This window comes from Lycium barbarum, chromosome 1 (assembly GCF_019175385.1).
Source record: "Lycium barbarum isolate Lr01 chromosome 1, ASM1917538v2, whole genome shotgun sequence".
NCBI classification, from domain to species: Eukaryota; Viridiplantae; Streptophyta; class Magnoliopsida; order Solanales; family Solanaceae; genus Lycium; species Lycium barbarum.
In genome coordinates this window covers 145,381,556-145,401,322 of record NC_083337.1, presented here as the reverse complement: position 1 = coordinate 145,401,322, position 19,767 = coordinate 145,381,556, and the positions used below count along the sequence as shown (strand labels likewise).

At 37.8% G+C, this 19,767-nt stretch overlaps 1 long non-coding RNA gene and 1 pseudogene across 1 annotated transcript; one reads left to right on the top strand and one right to left on the bottom strand.

Moving 5' to 3' along the window:
* Positions 1-19,767, top strand: part of LOC132615647 (stearoyl-[acyl-carrier-protein] 9-desaturase 6, chloroplastic-like) — a 60,563-nt pseudogene that overhangs the window by 11,829 nt on the left and 28,967 nt on the right.
* LOC132641857 (uncharacterized) lies at positions 7,994-11,905 on the bottom strand. The gene is made up of 3 exons (XR_009583007.1): positions 11,548-11,905; positions 8,530-8,732; positions 7,994-8,333 (listed from the first exon to the last, which is right to left on the bottom strand). It is a non-coding gene; the product is annotated as an uncharacterized LOC132641857 (long non-coding RNA).

Below are 19,767 nucleotides of genomic sequence, written 5' to 3'. Positions count from 1 at the left end.
CTATGATAATGATTTTATGCATATGGTTACTCATGACTCTGGTCGTGCGTTCTGTTATATCTTTCGCCGGTTCACGGGCCGGTTTTGTTATCGTGCGCACTTTGATATACTCCGGTGTTATGCTGTGTTTATGGTTCACCGAGCTACTCGCTAAAGAGGGTCGGGTTCCACTTATATTTGGTGTTATGCTGTGTATGGCGTTATGCTGTGTTGTGATATGTGACGGGGATACGGAGATTTGAAACCTTCTGGTGTTATGCTGTGTTATGGCGCCATTGACGGGCGGGCGACCATATTCTTCTGTACCTTATGCATGACTTATATTTTGAAAGTAAACATTTTGATATGTTGGATTTTTACTTATGTTCTGTACTACTATTTCGTTTATGCCTCAGATTTGTTTCTGTATTTTTTGCTTTATATACTCAGTACATATTTCGTACTGACCCCCTTTCTTCGGGGGGCTGCGTTTCATGCCCGCAGGTACAGACGCACAGTTTGGTGATTCACCAGTTTAGGACACCCTCTTCTGCTGTTTGGAGTGCTCCTCTTATTTCGGAGCCTACTTTTTGGTATATATACTTGTTCGATGCATATGTATGTATTTGTTCAGGGGTACGGCGGGGCCCTGTCCCGCCATATGTTTCTGTTGGTCTGTTTAGAGGTCTGTAGACGTATTTGTGGGTGTGTGTGCCTACTTCTGTTCAGATGTGTCTGTATGATCCTATCCGCTATGGCAGCCTTGTCGGCGTGCATTCGTATATGTTTTGGGGCCGTTGTGCCATTTGATAGCCTTGTCGGCTTTTGATATATATATATATATATATATATATATATATGGTTGTGTTTGAAGTGTGTCTGAGACAGTTTGATATAATTTGAGGCAGCGTGTGATATTTGTGCCTGTATACACTATCTGTATGTGATTCGATTTGGATAAGTGTGTTACGATTTGATATGTTTGTCTGTCTGGGTGTCCAAGTAGGGCACCAGTCGCGGGGCTGGGTCGTGACTGAAGTGGTATCAGAGCGGTCCTTCCTTGGAATGTCTACAGACCGTGTCTCGTAGAGTCTTGTTTATCGGTGTGTTGTGCACCACATCTATAAACAGGAGGCTACAGGACATTTAGGGTGTTACCTTTCTTTGGATCTTAGATCGTGCGATAGAGCTCAGTCATAAGATATGAAATTCCTTTCTACTAACCCTAAATTTCAGCTGGAGAACGGTATTGACAAAAGACAGTGACTGATGATATTGGAAGTTACAAAGTACGCAGGTAAGCAACGGTACGAAGGATGTACGTCGGGTAAGGTATTTGAAGTACGATCGAAATGTAAACTTAAAAGATTGAAAGGGAAAGTAAACAGGAAAGTGTAACAGGTGCAGTTTGGATTGGACATACGAGGTAAGTCCATCATTTTCATAATGTTGTTAATATTGGGAGCCCTGTGTGGCTATGATATGATATGATGTGTGTATATATATATATATATATATATATATATGTTGGCCCTGTGAGGCATTGTTGGTATTTCCTACGTGCAGGTTCTGGGATAATAAAGAAATACAGAGGGAACTCTGCTAAAATTTTCCACAAGTATAAAAGGAATGAGATATTAGTTTGTAATATGTATTGAAAGGCCGTGTCAACGGTAATGATAAGAGTTGACTAAGTGGTGAGTGTAGTTGACTGCGAGAAATAAGTTAATCGTTGAATTAATGGTAATAGTAATTATGAGATCGATATCAATATAGTAAAAATGAAATGATAGGGCAATTTGGAAGGGTTTGTGATAATAAGAGATGATTTAGAAAAGGCTGGCAAATCTTAATAGGGTGTTATATGAGGAACCGACTGAATTGATAAGCAGGGATAAATTATGACGAGTTTATAGTTGAAAGAAGTAATAGTATGATTAAGACAACAGTACAAAAGAAAAAGAATTGTGACGGATGTGAATATATTGATAAGACAGCTTGTGAGGGATTGAAGGATAAGATTGACTAGGAAGGGTGAAAGGTTAAGTATGCTTATATAACACTAATGTAACATTCGAGGACGAATGTTCCTAAGGGGGGAAGAATGTTACACTCCATAATAATCTGTGCTACTTGTATTAAAACAAGAAAGAATGAGTTAAGAAGGTTCAAGGAAAGTTAATCGAGTTAGTAAGAATATCGTTATATATATGGTTTCCTTAAGTATCCCAAGGTGACACGGTTACCTAAAGGATTTGAAATCGCGCTATGAGTATGTATATGAGGTAATGCGAGCGCCCTTTTAAAGTATTTGAGATTATTAGTAATGATATAGAAGATGGACAAAAGATATGAATATATTTTTGCGATTGGAGTTTCGTCGAAGCTTCGTAAGTTCTCTAGTTACGTTTAAGGTTATTGTGATTCTCCGGACCCTTCGAGACGTGTATGGATTGTTATGTATGTATATGAGTATGTATATGTATGTATAAGAGGTTACATGAGGGTTGGAATAGGATTAGAAGTTAAACGAATCTGAACGAAATGAATCGGAACAACTTCAGTAAAATCTCGGACCAGATTTTTAGCCCATATTGTTGGAGGCATATCTCCTAGTATATGAGGAGTTTTAAGGTGTTTCAAAAGCCTAAAATGACTTTCATCGAGTCTAGTTTCCAACGCAACAAACCTCTTGTCAAACTGATATTTGGATAAGGACATATGGACGATACAATTTGGGCTGGAAGGGCAGCAAGTTTGGACCCGACCCAAACACTCATATTTCGGCCCATGAGGCCCATTAAACTCAATAGATAAGTCACCACTTTTCCCTATATCATTTCACACGACCAAAAACATATCCAAGAACCATTATTTTCTCACCCAAACCCCCTTTCTAATTGAGCCATCATATAAGCTAAATCCTAGACCCTTGACATGATATTAGTTAAAGAGAAGTTGTAGCCTAAGTTTTCTTTGTGTTTTTGAGCAAGCAGCTGGAAAGAGGAACAAGATTCTTGAATATTATGATTGCTAAAGGTCTATGGTTATGTGAATTGGTCCTTGATGTCAGCAAGGGTGGTCTTTAATTGAAGCCATTAAATTCAGAAAATTAAGGAGCCAATTTGCTAAGGTAAGAGTTGATCATTTTCTATATGTTTTAGGATGAATTTGCATGTGTTGTGGATGGTTTGAACGTGTTATGGTGTGTAGAAATGAAAGAGAATCATGAAATTATATATCTTGATGTTGAAGCATGGTTGAAGTCACGAAATTATGTATCTTGATGTTGAAACATAGTAACATGAATTGTACGAATGTTGGAATGTTGTGGAATGCCGTAGGACTGTTTTTCTTAAAATTTAAATGAGTCGTGTGTTGTAGGCTTTAATGGAATCATGTTTAATCTTCTTATACATGTATTGGAAGTGGATTGAATGTGTTGTAGTATGGATAAATGGATGAAAATCATGAAGTTGTTGGAATGGTGTTGAAGCCGTGTAAGGGGACTGTTTTAGGGGAAATTATGGACTGTTTTGTGCCAAGTTTTGATTGTTGTTGTTATGGACATTGTGGTGTATTGTATGCATGTTGAATATGTGAATTGAGGTGTTAAAGAAACAAATCATGTTGAAGTATACAAGCAGTCCAAAACTGTGGACTGTTTTAAGGTTAGAAGTGAATTAGTGTATGTTGAATGTTGAATGTTGTTATGAACATATAGTGAAAGTGAAGTGCAATGATTCAAGTTGAAATTTAAATGATTTGGGGGATGTTGTAAGAATAAAAATGATGCTAAAACAGTTCCAAGAATCGTGAAAGTAATGTTATTAAACGTGTTGTTGTCGTTGTATGTTAAAACTGGAAAATTGCTAAGTGAAAATGGTATTGTGGTATGTGTTGTTTGGCCGTGAGTTTGGGACTGATTTGAATGATGTGCAAGCTGTCCAAAGTCCCCTAAGTCATGTTAAACAAGTTTGGATTGATATATGAAAGAATGATTAGCAATGTTAGCTTGTAGCACTAGTTGGTTTGAATGCGAACGAAACGTCGTCTAAATGTTAGAAAGGAATTGTTAACGTTAAAATACATATGGAATTCCCTCGTAGACTAATCATAGCTCTTGATATCTTGATATAGGATAAGTACCATTGGGCAGCAAGTACAAGTTATAATACGACTAAACGCTAAAGGTATGTAAAGCGCAACCCTTCTTTCTTTTGGCATGCCTTAGTTTTCAATAGGCTACATTACGAGCCTCGAGGAAATTCTAAATTCGAAATCCGAGTACGTTATGATCCTTATATATATTCCTTGGCACTCTTATGTATGATTTGATGAAATATGAACCATTATGTCTTTGAAATAATCGCTTTCCGAACTTTGCATAAAAAGGTTTCACTTTAAAGAATTTCGTAATTTGTGAACGTCATATCTTTCACAGAAAGGCTCGGATTGCTTCAATATTTTTGTAGAAGTTTATATGGCATATAATGAGTATATTTTCCATAGGCGGGCCCGACTCGGGTCAATACCCGTCCGTGGGTCCCGCGACTTTCCTTTATGTAATTCGGACGACTTTTGAAAGAATTTGGTATGATTATCATTTCGAATTTCAAGTATGGTCAATTACTTATATTTGAGTCTATGATAATGATTTTATGCATATGGTTACTCATGACTCTGCTCGTGCGTTCTGTTATATCTTTCGCCAGTTCCCGGGCCGGTTTTGTTATCGTGCGCACTTTGATATACTCCGGTGTTATGCTGTGTTTATGGTTCACCGAGATACTCGCTAAAGAGAGTCGGGTTCCACTTATATTTGGTGTTATGCTGTGTATGGCGTTATGCTGTGTTGTGATATGTGACGGGGATACGGAGATTTGAAACCTTCTGGTGTTATGCTGTGTTATGGCGCCATTGACGGGCGGGCGTCCATATTCTGTTGTACCTTATGCATGACTTATATTTTGAAAGTAAACATTTTGATATGTTGGATTTTTACTTATGTTCTGTACTAGTATTTCGTTTATGCCTCAGATTTGTTTCTGTATTTTTTGCTTTGCATACTCAGTACATATTTCGTACTGACCCCCTTTCTTCGGGGGGCTGCGTTTCATGCCCGCAGGTACAGACGCACAGTTTGGTGATTCACCAGTTTAGGACACCCTCTTCTGCTGTTTGGAGTGCTCCTCTTATTTCGGAGCCTACTTTTTGGTATATATACTTGTTCGATGCATATGTATATATTTGTTGAGGGGTACGGCGGGGCCCTGTCCCGCCATATGTTTCTGTTGGTCTGTTTAGAGGTCTGTAGACGTATTTGTGGGTGTGTGTGCCTACTTCTGTTCAGATGTGTCTGTATGATCCTATCCGCTATGGCAGCCTTGTCGGCGTGCATTCGTATATGTTTTGGGGCCGTTGTGCCATTTGATAGCCTTGTCGGCTTTTGATATATATATATATATATATATATATATATATATATATATATATATGGTTGTGTTTGAAGTGTGTCTGAGACAGTTTGATATAATTTGAGGCAGCGTGTGATATTAGTGCCTCTATACACTATCTGTATGTGATTCGATTTGGATAATTTGTTACGATTTGATATGTTTGTCTGTCTGGGTGTCCAATTAGGGCACCAGTCGCGGCCCACGGGGCTGGGTCGTGACAGTTGGAACCAAGAACATCAATACTATGCTTGCTTATAGTATTGCTTGTATCAGTTTTGGATTATTGCTGGTGCAAAGGTGGTTCAAAGGAGATTTTGGCTGTTCTATTGATCCAACAAATTATTTCAAATTATGGGGGAAGGCAACAGCTCATTCAAATTTTCAGGTAAGAAAAAGAAGTCAAAGCTTGCAAAACAGCAAAAGGAGCATGCTGAGAAGCTTGTAGCCATCAATGAGCTTAAGAAAAAGAGAGAAGAAATGAAAATTCAATTGGCAAATAAGGAATTTTCAGAGGAAAAGGAAGAGGCTTTCAGAAAATTGACTGAGAAGTATCAAAGTGAAGTTCAGTTCAGGCATTTTTCAGAACTACCAAGTACTGGAAGAAGGATTATCAACATGGATAAGTTTCATATTCCCAACCTTAGAATTAGAGCTATGCAGAAAAGAGGAGCCAATGGATAAAAGACAATGCAGACAAAGGAAGAGATGTACTGTGTGTGTTCATGCTAAACCTGCTATTGTATGGTTTTTAATGGGCGGTATTAGCTATGCTCATTCCTATTGAAAACTTGCAATATCTGGCTAAGTTTGACACATATAGTAATACAAAACTACATAGCATTACAACTACTGAGAGGAACAAGAAGCACTTACATATTGAGCTGGTTTGATGACACTGGTTTGTGGTTAACAGCAAACAAATGCATGGAAGCAAACCAAGTTCATATAGTGATAGGTGCTGGGCAATGATTCATAGCATAGAATTTTTTTATTGTTGTGCTTTTATTTTGACTGTGTTACTTGTACAGCTGATTGGTTTCGTTTGATATATAATAATAACCACTAAGCAACATGCTTAGTCGTATATTTGATTTAAAAAAAATACATTCTGGGACTGCAGAACACCAGACTATCTAACATGATTCATAATGTATGCTTCACATCTTAATATAGGATCCTACATAGGTTTTGATCTCAAATAAAAGCCATTTTGATTTGTTAAAGAAGCAATTTTTAGCTTTAACACTCTAGAGATTCCATGTTTTATTGTCCTTTCTTTATAACATCTGTATGAACAGTGCTAAAGCTCAAACAAATCATCACAAGGGAAACAATCATAGCATATATCAAATAAGGGGGTTCTGGATGACCTTAAACAAGAAGTTACAAACATATCACAACCATCATACCAGTCTTTATGCTAAACACAGTCTTTAGTTATCATTAACCACACCTTTACGAGACGTCGACAAAACACTGTTGTTTACAGCACCTAGGTAAAAGCAGTGCAATGCATGGATTTACTAAAGTCATCATATAAGGCTTAAGTTTTTCATTAGTTTAATTCTGAAATTATAAAATTTTGAACTTACATGGACAGCTCGGGCACGCTCATCAACAAAAGATTCTCCATCATGATCATGTGTATGGACATGCAAATGTACCTCACCTGGTGTTGGATCTCGACCCTTTGTAACAGCCTATGCAAAAGTTAGTCATTTTAGAAAATTACACCAAGAACGATAGCAGTATAACCAACAATAGACAAATCTAAATAATTCAAGAAAGACAACAACATAGTAATCAAGAAAATAGCAATATATATACCTAGGTAAACCAGAATCAAGAACTGCAAAAAACACCTTGAAAAACCAATTTTCAAGTAGTATTTTTCAAGTAGTAAATATAAAAAATTTAAGAGTGTATGAAAATAAATATATATACTTACAAGTCTCTTGCGATGCTCCCCAATGCAGATAGACCCACCCGTGTGAGTCCCGGCAGCAACTTCTTTCCCTCCACAACGATTCTTTGCATTTATCTCCGACTTTTCGACACACTTAGGATCCGCCCAAAGTTGCAACCAGTGTTCCCACACATTATCAGACACATAATCCGGCTTAATCCCTTTTTGTTTAATTTTCCTAATGAAATTCCTATACTTTGTTGCTGCCTTAGTATTCCAATGTTTTTTTATTACACTCTCAGGAATCGAAGAGTCCCAATGGTATGTCTTCTGAAAACAGTTTATAAACTAATATTATTAGTATCCTAACTATAAAAGCTAATACACTTATAAAACGAATTATGATGAAAGTTATACCTTGAATTCCCCAAAATAAAAATTTCTAGTATCTTCTGAGACACCTTTCCAATTGATTCCATTGGGATCAAGTTGATTTTTGAAAGATGCGGATATGGTATTAGAGCATTCTTTAGAAGGTTCCAACCTGCATAAATTTGAAAATATTATTTCAAGGCCTACCACAAATTATATATTAAAAAAAATACAAGCATGGACTAACCCTGCAGGAGTAAGAGTAACAAGTGTAATTGTCCGCTGCCTACAACGACTACTGGACTCTTCTTCGCTGACAGTGTTGCTATGGTTTGATGTACCCTCATCTACTGGGCTGCTCAGATCAGGTGTAATGGGAGATAATTCAGGGATGGTTGGGTTACTACCGTGATCTGACGCTTGAACCGGTGGCGTACCTAAAGTTTGAACATGGTTTATAGGATCTGGCCCACCTATGGAACTCGTACCACCTTGTTGAGGACTAACTGTGGTGGGAATAGGAATAGTAGGCATGTTTGCATGACGAGCAGAATCACCCCCAAGTGAGGACTTTCCTACACGACCTTCGCTACCTCGACCTTTTCCTCGAGCGATATCTACAAAAAAATGTAGACGTGAGGAAATTAAAGCAACCATCAGTAAAGAGGTTTTTATACAAGCTGTTTGCAAGTCTACAAATATGACTAATCATGATTTACAAAATCTGCAGCTTGATTTTCAAAATCTGCAGCTTGTTACACAAGCAAACCTACAATTTATAGTTTCTATTATGAGAGGCAGTAATAAACAGACCTGAGGCTTGAACCGGTGGCGTACGTAAAGTTTGAACTTGGTTTATAGGATCTGGCCCACCTATGAAACTCGTATCACCTTGTTAGGACTAACTGTGGTGGGAATGGGAATGGTAGGCATGTTTGCACGACCAGTAGAATCACACCTTAATGAGGACTTTCCTACACGACCTCCGCTACCTCGACCTCTGCCTCGAGCCATAACTACAAAAAAAATGTGGACATGGTTAAATCCAAAGCATGACTGTCAAAATATCCAAAGCCGGATGTCACAGTCATGACAGTTTAGCATGATTTGGGTGTTTTGCAATGACAACCTAATATGAATCATTAAGTTTCCTTCTTAATATAGTCCAACCAAATTGATGAGTCATCATCATTAACATGTGAGGAACTAAAATTTCTATTTGATTTTGATCACCTATTATGCTGCCAAAGGAACAGATTGCATAGAGGAGTGCAACAAAGCCAGCTTCTAGGCCACCCGAGACAAATGCAATTATAGTATAAATATAAAGAGATTAATGACACAAATTACAAGTAAAATACTAGCAGGTCCATTGCTTTCTTCATCAGTCATAGAGAAGCCAACAGGGCAATATTTCATTCAAGCCGTAATTAAATGCTAATTACATCTGTCTCCCACTAACACTAAAACACTATCCTATTCCACACCCACGAAAAATAAATCCTACTGCAATCCTATTTGTCCCAAATCCAAATGTTTCACAACATTATATTCATGCAGGTCTCGAAAATAATCTACTGAGGCAGCTAATGTTTCATTCAGAAACAAAAAAGTAGCAGTACAAACATTTATAAAAAAAAATTGAGTAACAGAAGCAACATCATCAACATCAGCACCCTTTTTTCTTCGGTGTTTATGCCCACCCCTAGTCATGATGCTACCCACTCAAACGAGTCACTTGCATTGAGATCAATCTTCAAACAGACAGACAAACACACACACACTGTATATACCTATTATGCACACATTCATATAAAGGTACTTTAGTCTTTAAGAGGTCAAAAGTCTGAATTTAAGTCATTCAATTCAGGCTTTCAGCACCACAGTTTCAGCAGCTGCAGCGCAGCTGAAACTGTGGCAGCAGTAGCACAGTTACGAGAAAGCCTAATTTCTGTACCAACTTCAACAAAGACAGCAACATAGATCCAGCAACAGCTTAACAAAATTGTAGCAAAAATCTAACACCAGCTTACAAGACCAGCAAAAATTGTTGCAAACTTGAGCACCTTATAAAACCAGCAATGACAGCAGCAAAATTTCAGCACCAGCAATACACCAGAATAACACCATAAACTCATTGAAAAATATCATAAGAGCACCAAAATATAAGTGCACTAGCAAGTGAACATAAAAAATAGCACTCAAAACAGTAACAAAATAGCCAAATAACAACACTAAGTTGCAGTTTTAAATCACAATCTATAGAGATCAACTTCCATCTATTACTGGACCTTCCACACCTATGCCAAAAAGTTAGGGAATCATTTTCGTAGCCACAAATCTCTGCCATCTTCTTGAACTCAGCAAGAGTTAATTCTGCCGCATTTACATAATCAAAGTAATTCATGTTTCCACCAACATACTTTTGTGGTAAACGCTTCATAAATCCCCCATGACATGATTTTACAGTAACAAACAAAGCCTCGGTTATCGAATTTGAAATTATAAATTAGTTAACTTCATTCGATCGCAAAAGAATTTACAATATAAGAAAACTATATAGAATAAACTGACTCGAAAAAGTATAAAGACTGGACAAGGAGATGACCCACAAATCAACAAATTCTGGAAAGTTCATTCAATAAGAATAAGCAAATAGAAATAGTTATCTGCTATGTTTTATTATTAACTTTCAATCATCAATATAAAAAGTAAAAGAAATAAAATAATGGAAAGATTCTTGCAGCAAAAATCAACAAATACAAGAAGGTTTAACAAAATCAAAATGAGAAACATAATGAAAGAGGAAACTCTCAGATGATTGCCTCCTTCGCAAGAAAGAAGACAGAGCACAGAAAAGCTGTACTATTGGAGAGAAAATATAGTGTGACAAGCACGTGAGGTGATCTCCGTTAAAAAGTTAACGCTAGTTAGGGTGATGACTAAAAGTGCTCCACTTTTATAAAGAATTAGGACTATTAATGCACCCTGTGAATTAGGACTATCATGTCAAGTGTAACAGCTTCTATCAAATGCACAACTATGTATTAAGAGCAACAGTTTTACCCCAACATACAAAGGTGCCTCAAGAATGCAAACAGAAGATCTGTCAATTCTTGCATAAAAGGCACTGAACCAAGAAAAAAGAGGTGGACACTGATATGTGCACTTCTGTATTTTTCTAGAAGAAGTTAGGTACAAGCAAACCATTACCTGATAAGCCTTCAATGAAAGATCAGAAACCTCTTTCTTATCGTCACCACTTTTGAACTCTGCAAGATAGCGATAATAATCTCCTTTCCTGTACACAAAGTAAACCTAACCAAAATGAACAACCACTGAAGCTTCAACTTCCCCAAGTCATCATAACCAATATTTGTTACTCAAGCTGAGATTATATGAGAGGGTTACTCTTTTTTATTTTAGGTTAAAAATCTGCTTTTTCCCTTTAGTAATGTATACATGCTAACTGGAAAGCTAACTAATAGCAATTTGATACATTGATGAGAATCTAGACTGTTACAGCTTCCAAGAAGATATTAACACCACAACAGAATCATGACAACAGAATCACATGGTATGACACACATGATGAGTTAACAGTTTGCAAAATTTCAGAAAATGCAGAATACATGACAACACAAGCAGTAGTTTTCATCAAATTCAATTTTGGCCATACTTGCTCATCAGTTGTAGATAAAATGTAGCAGTTCTTTGTCATCAACAACTGCTATTTATCATTTTATACAAATCAATAGTCAAGTTACTGTACAGAGAGAGAGGAGATGAATAAACTTAAGTGAGAAGAACTTCAATAGCAGGCAACAATACCTCAACAACAGCAGCTAAAATGCAGAACCTTCAATGAGTAGCACGTCAATGAATTCTGACCAGCTGTCCACTACGTATCTGTAATATAAATAACATCAGGAGGATTCTATCAAAGGTTGAACTAAAACTATAATGGCATTTATCAAACAACATAGTCGCATAGTACACTACAAGATTCAGTAAGTAATGATGAAAGTGGTAAAATAGGTTAAAGAAAACAATAAAGAAAAACTGTGGTGCAAATCAAAACACTCAACCATCCATCAGAAAATTTTTACACCCAAATATTAAGCAAAATACAATAAAGATACAACAACACATGTTACTAAGCATTAGTCACTATCTGTTCCTTCTTCGAACTCTTCCTCATCCTCAGTAGTTTCCTCTGTTTCATACTCTTCTTCAGTTTCACACTCTTATTCTGTAGATTCATCTTGGATTTCATGATGCTCTGGCAATAACCTATCATCGATGGGTTCATCCATTACAATTGCATTCCCGTTTGGATCATATAAGAGTATATTTTCATCAATCGAAACATTCATATCTATCTCGTGGACTTCAACTTCTTCAACTTGGAATGGAACATTCAAATCTGGAGTTGTCACCATTACTTCCTCATCGGCTAATTCAACAACATTCCGAGGTTTGACCTTCAACACAGCTACCCAATCATCCTTATCCTTTTTCTTGCTAGGATACGACATATAACACACTTGAGTTGCTTGCATCGCAAGAATAAAAGGTTCATATTTTTTATATCGGCGACGATGATTAACATCAACCAATTTGTACTTATTATGTTTTTTAACACCAACATCCATAGTTGGATCAAACCATTCACAGTTGAATAACACAGTTTGCTTTAAAGGATCTTCACGAAATTCCACTTGTATAATCTCTTTTATCCGTCCATAGTAATCACCAAAATTTGGATCCGAGATACAAACTCCACTGTTCATTGTTGATCTTGCACTACCATGACTGTCTGTGTGAAATTTGTATCCATTAGTAAAATACACAGAATGACATGTAGCGCCTATTAGTGGTCCATGAGCAAGACTACGCAAGAATTGATTCTCAATATGGTTGCAGCGGACCTATTTGGAAAAATGTAAGACTTAGTTAAATTTTGAGAATTTAATAACATATTGTATAAAAATTAATGATTGTTGAAACTTACATATTCCTTGAACCATATAGAGAAATATGCTTCAAGGCTCTCATCTATTTGACCTTGAGGTAGATTCGGGAATTCTCCTTACAGACGTTGCACGTACATACTTCATTGCAACAAATTAAGTTCAATAGAAAGTCATGATATATATGGAGACATTTATAATAATAATTGAGTTTAACATTCAAATGCTACCTCACAAACGGTTCAACCTCTTTACAATTTAGTAAAATGTAAGTTTGGGCAGCCTTGATTTCTTCAAGGGATAAATTCCTCTTTTTTGCTTCTCCCCATAGTCGACCGGGATGGGTGAATATTGATAAATTTCCTTCAAGATCTTCTATAGCACCACCATCATCATTACGGTCCACATCGTGATTACGTGTCATGACATGAGGTTTAAAATAATGAGAAAACAAATGTGTTGACTCCTTCATCAAGTATGCTTCACAAATGGAACCCTCAACACTAACTTTATTCCCAATCATTCTTTTAAGAGTTCCGAGGTACCTAAATACATAAATGGATGGACCGTTATATTAGAAAATTTATGTTTAGCATACTTGTCACAATTTGAACATAAAGTTTCAAATTTACCTTTCAAAAGGATACATCCATCGATATTGTACAGGTCCAGCAATCTTTGCTTCATATGGCAGGTGCACAGGCAGATGTTCCATTGAGTCAAAGAACCCAGGGGGAAATATACGTTCTAACTTACACAAGATTTGCGGGATGTCTGCCTCTAATCTTTCCATGTCATCCACTCGTAGAGTGGTCGAAGTAAGATCTTTAAAAAATAAGCTCAATTCTGTAAGTGCTTGCCACACATTACTGGGAAGCAGTTCATGAGAAGCAATAGGCATTAGTCGTTGCATGAACACATGGCAATCATGACTTTTCATGCCAAATAATCTTTTTGCGTTTGTGTCTGGACATCTACCCAAATTCGAAACATATCCATCTGGAAACTTCAAACCCTTCACCCAATTGAACAAGATAGCTCTTTCTTCCTTAGCTATTGTATATATAGCTTTTGGATATTTTCCACTAGTGTCCTTTGCCAACTGTGGTCGATCACAGTAATTTACCATATCTTGACGTGATTGTAGATTGTCTTTGGTTTTGTTATCAATATTAAGAATTGTATTAAATACATTATCAAAGACATTTTTTTCAATATGCATGACGTCAAGATTATGTCGAATCATGTTAGAACTCCAATAAGGCAAATCCCAAAATATGCTTCGCTTTTTCCACCCACAAGACTTACATATTCTCTGATTAACTTCCTGTGCATCTAACTCTGTTACTTTTCTTATCCCCAAGTCACAAATTTGGTTCAAAATCTCTTCTCCTGTTCTATAGAGTGGTGATAGTATTTTGATAGTCTTACCTTTGAGAAAGTTTTTACGATCTCTCCTAAAAGGATGATGTTGGTCAAGGAACATTCTATGACTATCAAACCAAGATGTTTTCCTGCCATGTTGTAATCTAAAGGATTGCGTTTCCTCCATACAATAAGGACATGCTAAATTTCCCGCAGTACTCCATCCTGATAACATAGAATATGCTGGGAAGTCACTGATTGTCCACATCAAAGCTACCCTCAGTTGAAAGTTTTACTTTTTCGAGATGTCAAATGCTTCTACACCTGTCTCCCACAACAAAGTCAATTCCTTTATTAGAGGTTGCAGATAAACATCAATTTTATGTTTGGGATTGTTTGGCCCAGGAACAATGACAGTTAAGAACATATATGCCTCTTTCATACACATTCCTGGAGGCAAATTGTATAGGGTGACAATCACTGGCCACGAAGAGTATTTCCTCCCAGATTGACTAAACGGTTGGAAACCATCAGTACATAACCCTAACCTTACATTCCTTAGTTCAGCAGCAAAAAAAGAATGAGTTTCATTGAAGTTCTTCCAAGCCTCAGAGTCTGATGGATGACGCATTACCCCCATCCTCTTGTGTATGCTCATGATGCCATCTCATGTCGGCAGCTGTAGCATGGGATGCATATAATCTTTTCAATCTAGGAATCAAAGGAAAATAATACATTTTCTTATAAGGGACCAATTTCCTCTTACGAGAGCCGACACGACGCTTATACCTCTGGTTACCACAGAATTTACAAGATGTAAGGTGTTCATCATCACCCCAATACAACATACATCCTGAATCACAACAATCAATTTTTTCAACTGGCAAACCCAAACTACGCACTAGTTTCTTAGTCTGATAATAGCTATTAAGCACTTTGTTATCTTTAGGTAAAGCGTCTTTCAACAATTGTATCATTTGGTTATAACCTATCTGTGACAAAGTATTCTCCATTTTAATATTTAACATTCTAGAGACTACTGCAAGTTGAGAGAGAGAAGAACCGGGATATAATTTTTCATCAGCAGCTTGTAGCAAATTGTAAAATCTTTGGGACTCGGGATTAGGCTCCTCCTCCATTGAAGGTTCATAAGGATGAGAAGAATCAACGTCAATATTGCTATAAGATTGCGAACTCGAACCCTGACCAAAGTTGGGTCCAGCTGCATCCAAGACCATTTGTCGGTATGGATTATCGAATCCCGATTCATGCAAATCATAACCAGAAGCTATCTCACCGATCACATCTTTTTCCCCTTGATACTCCCAAACAAAATAGTCCTTAACAAACCCAAAATTAAAAAGGTGATATTCAACGATTTCAACATCCATGTATTTAATGTTGTGACATTTTTTACATGGACATCTAACCTTGTTACCGCTCATGTAATTTCGTTGAGAAAGTGCAAATTGGATAAAATTATCTACACCGGTTACAAAGCTAGAGTTTATACCCCCTCGTCCATCCAACCTATTGTACATCCAATCACGCTCTAGATTATTCATGTTCCTATTAATGTTGACATAAACAAAGCAATCAAATTAATGTTTTGTCTTCATATCATTAATACAACTTAATGACCTCTAAATGGAAGAACAAGCTGAAATAACTTAGTGAAACAGAACATATCATTCACCTTTTAGTTAAAAAAAATGACAAACTGAAACAAAACTGAAACTGAAACAAAACAAAATCGAGTAAGAAACCCAGTTCACTAACACTGATTTCAAATCACAGATTATATAAAGAATGTTGAGTTCTTCAAGCTTTTTCTCGACATGCAATGAATTAAAACAAACTTTAACCACCAAATAATATTATCCTACAAGATTTAGCACAAACAAAGGTCGAATTTCCATTTTCATCAGATTTTCGCCCAAATAGAGATTCCCAACACTTAACCTTCAAATAAATTATAAACCCAATAGTTTTCAACACACCCAACTTCGATTTTAGCCCAAAAAAAACACTTAAAACACTTTGTCCTTTAGATAATAAGCAAGAAAACACAGATATCTTAATTTCGTTTTAGATTTAATGTCAGAAAACACAAAGAAGGAGATAAAGAAGAAAGAAACTGCCCATAACACATACAAAAATCAAAACATACCTTTCCTTTAGATAAAAGTTGCAGTAGAAGAAGAGAAAAACACAATAGAAACACTAGATTCACATTATTTTGATCAATGTTGTGCTCTCTCTCTCTCTATGTTACCAATTTCACACAGTCTATCCCTCTATCTGTGTTGGCTACTGTGTTTGGAAATGAAATAATCTGTACCCTAGCTAGGAGATATCTTTTGTTTTTTACATTTAACGACGGAATAGCGACGGATTTTATATTCCGTCGCTAAATAATACATTGATTTCTTTTAATAATTAATATTACGACAAAATTTTCCGTTGATGCAAATATAAATTTTTTTCTAGAAGAATTAAAGGCCTAGCGACGGATATTTCGTTGCTGAATCCGTCGCTAATTAAAAATAAAATTTGTTGCGCCTCTTCTGTTGCTAAATCTGTAGTGAAATTTAAGGCGCCAAAAATTCGCGCTAATTATTAGTAACGAAACTCATTTTTCGTTGCTAATCCGTCACTATATAATGAGATAAAATTTTAGTTTCTTTTTTTGCGACAAAATGAGAAATCCGTAGCTAATCCGTCGTTAATTAGCGACAGAATATGGTCTGTCGCTAATATTCCGTCACTAAACGCTGATTGTTTAGTAGTGGTAACGGCTCGTGATCGGGTTTTAGTCCGTGTTGACTTTAGTCGTTGCTTTATTTATAAATTGCAAGACAGATCGGATCACGATATATTTTTTTTTGTGTTTTTAGACCGTAATCTTCAACCGTTTGAGTCACAGCCTTTTAAGATTGCGTATGTTTTTTAGACCGTAGTGTTTAACCATTTAGGCCATAGCCTTTTAACATTATATATGTTTTCTAGACCGTAGTCTTTAATCGTTTAGGCCATAGCCTTTCAGTATCTGGCAATATTGGATTATTTTGATCGAAGTAAGATTTTTATTGAAAAACCGACCGGTGATGTATCCGCAATTGTTGCCGTGGCAAGAACAAACTAATTGGACACGATTCAATTGACCGTTTGGTCCTTACATCTGATCCTATCGTTCAAGCTTTGGCTTTTACATAGTTATCACTTAGCTCCTGGTATAATAGTCCCCTAGTACTCGAGTCCGAGGTATGAGAGCTCGGGTACTATTAGCCCGATATATGCAGTCCCCAGTCTCCGGTCATTGATCGGTATGCTTTATTCGCGTAGCACGCTGTTCAGCGCCGCCTCATTAAAAATCTTGCCGAAAACCCACTTCGGGACAAAACGGTCGAAGGGAAAAAGAGTGCAGCACGTGCTTTCAGTCCTAAGTCTATGACTTTCCAGTTTCCATTGTGCTGCTCCGGTGTCCCTCGGATTGTATCCCTGCGTGGTTAGATCGAGAGAGAAGAAAAACAAAAGAAAAATTATTCGTACCTTTAACAGTAATATCGCTTTAGGTGTGCTACATTCCAGTTGTGTTTCAATTGCTGCCCAACTTCGTTCTCGAGCTGATAAGAACTTTTTCTGGTTATTCTAGTGACTCGATATGGTCCTTACCAATTCGGGGATAATTTCCCTTCGTGAGGGTTCTTTGTATGAAGTGTGACCTTCCTCAGTACCAAGTCCCCAATCCAAAAGTGCCTGAAGTTGGCCCTCCGGTTATAATATCTCTGCATCATTTGTTTTTGTGCAGCTATCCGTATATGAGCAGCTTCCCTCCTTTCATCCACGAGATTCAGATTAGCAGACATTGCTTCATGGTTCGAGTCCTCAGTGGCATATCGGAATCTCAACCTTGGCTCACTAACTTCGACGGGTATTAGGGCCTCGGCTCCGTATACAATGGAAAACGGAGTCTCCTCGGTGCTTGATCTTATCGTTGTGCGGTAGGCCCATAAAACGTTGGGAAGAACCTCCTTCCATCGGTGCTTAGAGCCGGCTAGTCTTTTCTTTAGATTCTGCAATATAGGTTTTTGGTAGACTCGGCCTGGCCATTCACACTCGGGTGATACGGGGTGGATAAGATCTTCTTGATCTTGTATTCTTCGAAAAACTTGCTAACCTTGCTGCCTATGAACTGCTTCCCGTTATCACACGCGATCTCTGCGGGTATCCCGAATCGACAAATTATATGGTCATAAATGAACTCAGTGACCTCTTTTTCCCTGACTTTTTCAAGTGCCTGTGCTTCGACCCATTTAGAGAAATAATCAGTCATAAGTAAAATAAATTGCGTCTTACTTGGGGCCCATGGCAAAAGCCCTACTATATCCATGCCCCATTTCATGAATGACCATGGGGAAAGGACCGGATGGAGATCTTCCCCGGCTTGGTGTTTTGACGGGGCGTGCCTTTGGCATTCGTTAAATTTTCGAACAAAGGTTTTGGCGTCTTCCTCTATCTCTTTCCAGTAGTATCCCGCTCTAATCCACTTGCGGACTAATGAATCGCTCCCGAATGGTTTCCGCAAGTCCCCTCGTGAACTTCCCTCAGAACATAGTCGGTTTCTCCTCCTAGGCATCTCGCCAAGGGGCCGTGGAATGACCTTCGGTATAACTGGCCATCGACCAAGCAAAATCTAGCTGCTTTGGTTCGGAGGGCTCTTGATTCCTTGGCATCGGATGGTAGCTTTCCTGTTTGAAGATAGTGTGTGTATTTGTTCCTCCAATCCCAAGTGAAGCCGATCGAGTTTATCTCTGCGTGGCCAGTCTCTATGACCGATTTTGTTAGCTGCACCATAGTTCCGAAGTTGAACCCTTCTGATTCGACTGAGGATCCCAGATTTACCAGGGCATTCGCCTCATTATTTTGATATCGGGGTCAGTGTTCCAACGTCCACTCCTTGAACCGGCGAAGGACAACCTGCAATTTTTCCTGATATCTCCCCCATTCGATCATCCTTGATTTCGAAGGTTCTGTTCGTTTGGTTGACCACCAGGAGAGAATCGTATTTGGCCTCTATGATCTCGGATCCCAAGCTTTTAGCCAGTTCTAAACCTGCAATCATAGCCTCATACTCGACTTCGTTGTTAGTTAAATCAGCCGATCTAATAGATTGTCTTATTACGTCATTCGAGCGAGGTTTGAGAAATTTCCCTAACCCGCACCCTTTTATATTAGACACACCGTCTGTGTAAAGAGCAGACTCCCGTACTAGTCCTCGAGGTAAGAAGCATTTCTTTATCGACCTCGGGGATCATGGCCGGTGCAAAATCGGCCACGAAATTCGCCTGTATTTGGGATTTGATCGCAGTTCGGGGTTTGTATTCAATATCATACCTGCTAATCTCCACAACCCACTTTGCTAGTTGGCCTGAGATTTTGGGTTTATGCATGACATTCCTTAGGGGGTACGACGTTACGATGCATATGGGATGACACTGAAAGTAAGATTTTAATTTTCTAGATGCACTCAATAAAGCCAAAGCGAGTTTTTCCAAATGTGGGTACCTAGTTACGGCGTCACCGAGGGTTCTACTTACATAGTAAACCGGGTATTGCATACCTTTCTCCTCTCGAACCAGGACACCGCTCACCGACAAGTATAGGTAAAACTGCCTATTCGCTTTTGACGTGTGGAGTAGAGGTGGGCTTG